The sequence below is a fragment of the Miniopterus natalensis genome, chromosome 7 (assembly GCF_054644295.1).
Source record: "Miniopterus natalensis isolate mMinNat1 chromosome 7, mMinNat1.hap1, whole genome shotgun sequence".
NCBI classification, from domain to species: Eukaryota; Metazoa; Chordata; class Mammalia; order Chiroptera; family Miniopteridae; genus Miniopterus; species Miniopterus natalensis.
The window spans coordinates 52,187,610-52,193,601 of NC_142087.1; the positions used below are offsets into that span (position 1 = coordinate 52,187,610).

The 5,992-nt window shown below is 37.1% G+C and overlaps 1 pseudogene; it reads left to right on the forward strand.

Annotated features, from left to right (window-relative positions):
* Positions 1-4,910: 4,910 nt before the first annotated feature.
* Positions 4,911-5,670, forward strand: LOC107524206 (ATP synthase peripheral stalk subunit b, mitochondrial pseudogene; annotated as a pseudogene).
* The last annotated feature ends 322 nt before the right edge of the window (positions 5,671-5,992 follow it).

Sequence of the window (5,992 nt, forward strand, 5' to 3'; positions counted from 1 at the left end):
GTATAACTAAAAATACCAAACAGCTATAAATATAATGGGAAAAGCAATGTTTACCCAAGATGATTATACTATAAGGAAATAGATGCTGTGTGCTGACTTTTTCTGTAGGAGGTGAAATTTTCTTGGTCTTTCAAGGAGTCACTCTTTTTATTAACAAAGAGCATGGCTTGTTTCCCCAAAGCCTCATACCCTTAGGAACTATTAAGCATGATTTAAGTTGGCAGTGGATTAATTCAAACTTTTCACCAATAAATTATTCACATTTTTCCTGTAATAATGACTAATGTAATATGTAGGAATTGCAGAGTATATTAACATTTTCAGGGTTATTTTTATCAGAACACTGAAAGCACATGTTCTTAAACATTTATCAGTGGACTACATTAAAACTGGTAGCAGACAAAAGAAACAAGAGAATTATCTAAAATCCTGAAGTACAGAATGATGTGGTTATGACTTTAATTAATATAGTGCTTTACACACAGGAAAGTCTGATATACATGCCTGATATTGTCTAAACTGCAGTTAAGTTTATTAAATCAACATTAAAAGCCTAAGTACATAACATACTGGGCCGCACATATTTAAACTTTTGATCTTTGACCTGGGAAGACCACTTTCTGAATGACAGGTGCACTTAAATATGCATAGAATATAAAAAGGCAGCAGTGTATTGTCATGGTTTACTCTTCCTCATACTTTGTAGGGGCTACAAGCACATTTTCCTAAACAGTAGATGAACAGTTAATTATAGCAATGTGGCAAAGTAGCCATAGGAATACGTACATTGTGAGGGAGAAGAAGGTGATACCTGTCCGGCATGGCCCAGAGGCTGACAGTGTAGGCAGACCACAAGGCATCTGTTTCGCCCAATGTGTACCAGCTTGAGGCAAATGCACATCAATAATGTCAGTGCATATGAAGCAGAAGAGTATTTGGAGACCACCCATCTCAAATTTGTGGACCCACATCGGTTTATTTGAAGATGTAAATAGGCTCCGGGGTTTGATTCCAAGTGAAAATTAAAATATATTGGTCCTGTTTTTTACACCAATTAGTTTATTCTAATCTGAATAACAGACTCATCAATTTAATAGTTTGGCTCTCTTCTGCCCTGAATGTACTAACCGATTGGCCGGTTTCATCTAACAGTCAAGGCACAAATACCAATTATGGTGTGGGTTTGGGGTTTTGTGTTTGCCTTTTAAAAAAATTCATACCCAGAAACTGAACTGAAACAAATGTTAGCTTTTACTTAGAATCAGGTTGAGCTTTGTTTATCACTCTTTTGAAAGCCTGTTCAGTAAGATCCATTTGCTCTCTGCTTTCTAAGGTTCTGTGTGGGACAACGGAAAGTGTAAGTCTTAGATCTGGATTGTGTTCAGAAAGAGGATTTCAGGGTGACTTTGGTGACCATACAGAGAAGTTCCTCCAAGCTTGCTGCCCACCTACTTAATATCATGACACACACAGAGCTGGACAGGACTACTGACTCCCCAGTGGTTCTACTGATCTGAGAAAATGGATAATAAAGCAGGTCTGTCCACTTACCACCATGCAACTAGGCCAAGACAGTCAACTGTAATCACAACTAATGGCTCATATAAATTGGTCTCATGCAGACCAAGGATCAGCAGAAACTCAATTCATTTCAGAGAGTTTATATTTGCCAAAATGCACTCAGTGTTACTGAGTATTCTTAGGGATCTCTATCCCACATCTGCAGCCACTTAGAGATGCTGTGAAAGGGAGGCTAGCTTCTTTCCAAATGAAAAAAAGCATTGCCTGCCTAAGAGGACTCCATTTGGGATGTATCCATCTTGCAGCCTTCATATTTTAGAGGACCACTCAGAAGCTCTTCTCAGGGGTTCACATTCATTTTTCTAACCATTCACAGCCAATCATTTCTTTCAGCAGCCAGTAAAGGTTTGTTAAGCACCTAATTTTATGGTGGAGTCACTAGCCCCACTTTTGAAGACAGGCGACATCTCTCTATGAAGATCTGAAAAGTCACCATTGTATTATAACTGAGTTGGAGTCTTCTCTCGTATCGGTCCACAAGCAACCAGTAGGCAGCAACTGTGGAACTTGGCTGCGTTATCTATAGTGCCCAGAATAATACTGCACATAATAGATGACAACGGAGAGCATTAATTTCAGTAAATATAAAACCTAATGCTTTATATATGATCATGAAAATTGCCAAGTGATTTTGGAAATCAGAAGAACTGATTCTGCTTTTCTACACAAAAAGAAAATATCTTGTTACTGCTATTTAGTTAGAATACCTTACCACAGTTAATTGTGCGTTCCTACCAATCTTTAACTATGTGTGTAATTAGAAAGTGACTTATACATAAAATTTTGTTTTAAGAAGTTTTATTAACAACTTATGCTCCTCACTTTAGACTTTGGTGTACAGAATTTTAGATAGCCAGAAGTTTCAGTATGGTCATCATATTAACACAAGACCAACCCTTGTTCATATATTATCAGTAATAATCTTCTTAAATCTCTACCAAATGTGTTCTTTAAAAAAGAAACTTAATTCAGTCATGCTAAATATTAAAATAAAATGTTTCTGTTTTCATTGTTACTATTTCATGGTACCAGAAAAGTCCCAGCCCTCAATGCTAGATCATTTACTTATTCTAAAACAGGTATATTAATGCTCCACAGTGCTAATTCCTCTATATAAACAGATCCCTCACTGTCTATGTGCACATGACTCATAGTCTTTCCTGTCTCTAGCAATCCAAGAAGGATATCTATTCTTTTTCTTCACATCTATATCTTGGAGTCTTATTAGCAGAAGTGAAAATAAGTAATTTAGCTTAAATAGGTCAGCGTAGCGGATCTATCTTATCTGGAAAATTCACACTTATTATCCAGCACTCTGAAAATGCCTTGTAGTTGTTTAAAAGGCTTTGGCAATTTTGGAAATTTTAATTTGTTTAAAATTCTGTTTTGTTTTTTAAATATATTTTTATTGGTTTTAGACAGAGAGGAAGTGAGAGGGAGAGAGAGAGAAACATCAATGAAACAAACAGTAACATCGATTGGCTGCCTCCTGCACACCTTCTACTGAGGACGGAGCCTGCAACCCAGGCATGTGCCCTGACCAGGAATCAAACCAGCGACCTCTTGGTGCATGGGTTGATGCTCAACCACAGAGCCATACCAGCCTGGCTGTTTAAAATTCTGTTTTAAAAAGTCTTTAAATATTCTTATTTTATATTAACACCAGAAATGCATAGTCCAGTGAAGAGGAGGGTGTGGAAAAAATTAATTAAAACAAAAATAGTAAATGTAGTTGAATGAGATGGGACTGTAATTCCCAGGGCGAGCAGACCCTTTATAAAAGCAAGTGAAAGCAAAAGATGTAGTTACCTGGGTTTTTACCCTGAATGCAGTCTAACTACTTTGTAATTTTTAATTATTCCCCTACCCATTGTCTTTACCTTGCACCTATTGTAATTCAGGAAAATGTAAATGTGAGATACATCCAAAACCATTTTAAAATTCAGATCAAGCTAATAAAATCATGCTTTAGCCTTTAGTTCCTGGGGTTGTTCATTGTTAAATTATTTACAGCATGGTGTGAGTTAGCACAAAATAAAGAAGGCTTCTTAAAAACAAGTTTATCACAATGGCCTCAGTTCACCAATGACCATTTTTAATGATAGGAATATATATGTGAAGAGAAAGATGGTCATGAATCGATCACCATAACCTTGAACCAGGGTTCAAAGACTCTTCAATTGTATTCTATCTTTGCTAATGACACAGATCATAAATTCATTCAGTAAAACTTAATTTATCAGCCCTTTCTAGTCCGCTGGAAGTCTCACCTCTACCACTAAGTATATTCCATGACAGCAAGTAAGTCTTTTGAATACTAAAAGGCTCATAATAACCTGCCTAACCCACATAAATATTATGGGAATCAAATCACATAGTAGATCTAAAAATGTTTGAAAGTTTTTTAAAGTATTACATATAGACAATACATGATATTATTGTCAGTGTAATACTCATGTGCAAGAGCCTTTAATAGCACAATTGGGGGAGTTGGTTTTGAAGCCATTTGAAACAAAGTGATACAAAACCATAGAGCCCAAGAAAAAGAAAGACATTAAAAACTCATTCATTGCTAGGCCATTTCAAATAATGATCTACAGATTCTTTGAAAAGATTTGCTCCCATTTTCAATATGGAGAACTAAGTGTTCTACATCAGACTAGTTTATATGAGTCTTAAATAGTACAACAAAGCCACATTCTAGATTATCGATTTCTTCCTGGACCATTCAAAATATATAGGGGCATCCAGGTCACCACATAGTCCCAGGAGTATATGTCATATCCTTCTAAAGATCCTGGGCATTTACATTCCATCTTCCTTAAAAATAAATGTTACCACTCCGGCTGGTATGACTCGGTTGAGCGTCATCTGATGCACCAAAAGGATGCCAGTTCAATTCCCGCTCGGGGCACATTCCTGGGTTCGATTCCCTCTAAGGGGTGTGCAGGAAACAGCCAGTTCAGATGTTTCTCTTTCACATCAGTGTTTCTTTCTCACCCTCTCCCTAAAATCAATAAAAACATATTTTTAAAAAATAACATCAAGTTTAAAACATGTTTTCATCAAGTCTAAAACATTATTGAATACGATATACCATTTTTATGTACACTACAAATAAGTTCTATTCAACTATGACATACCATGACACATCTAATTTCAGAGATTTTAAAATGAAAAAAAAAAAAAGTTTTTCTTAGAATCAATGAATATAGTAATTATTTTCTTATTATAAAAAGTAATCCCTAAAGATTTATGAGTGACCATCTTATTCCTGCCCCATCCAGGTCACTGGGACACCAAGATCGCCAAGCAGACCCTCGCTGACCATGCTATCTCAGGTGGTACTTTCTACCACGACAGAAAGTTCCCTCTGTGACTAATGCAGCCCTCCTCAATCCAGGGGTATTGCAGGCACCAAGAATTTCTCACACTGGGCAGCCAAGTCTTGCCCCTGTACCACCTCTTCCTGAATTTGGAGGAAAAGTTCATCATGGGCTGATCCCTGAGGAATTCTTTCAGTTCTGTTATCCTAAAATGGTGTAACAGGACCCTGTGTGCTTGGAACTGGGCTTATCTTATATTTTCTACCCAAAGAAATATATGTGATTACTCCAGAGACTATCTCTGCCATATCAACAATAGGGTTGATTGTCTATGTAATTAAAAAATATGGTGCCTCTATTGAGAAATTTGCTGATAAATTCAATGAGCAAAAAATTTCCCAACTAGAAGAGGCAAAACAGGCTCCAATGAAAAACATCCAGGATACAACTGATCTGGAGAAGTCACAGAGGAACCAGCTCAAAAGTACCAATTCTTTTTTCTTGTCCAGAGGAGTAACATTGCTATGACCTGGAAGGTTACTTACTAGAATGGCTGCATAGATTATACAAAGAAGTAAAAAAGAATCGCCTGTCATATCTCTGTGCAGAATATGATGCATCGAAAGGAACAAGAGCACATGATGAAATGGGCAGAGAGGCACATGATGCAGAGCATCTCTGGACAGCAGGGAAAGGAGACAGTTGCCAAGTGCATTGCAGATCTAAAGCTGCAAAGAAGACTCAAGCACAGCCAGTTCTGTAAATGCATCTATCCCGACTAGAAATAGTAGACTGACTAAATGGAAACTAGGCTGTGTGACACAACCTTCCTGTATCGCCGTCTACTGGAGTTAGTTTGCCCCACCTAAAAATGAAAAGCTTGTGGTGATTGCAGGGGGCAAGGAGGTTGGGGGAGGTGGAAGAGTGTATAGGGGCGATAAATGGTGATGGAAAATAAAATGAAAAATAAAAATGAAAAGCTTGAGTTTCATCTAGTGAGAGAATTAAAACAATCTATTGGTCAGTGAAATATTTGTTCTTCTCTGCATTTTGTGTTGTTCCATGATCACTTTTGAATAAGCAGT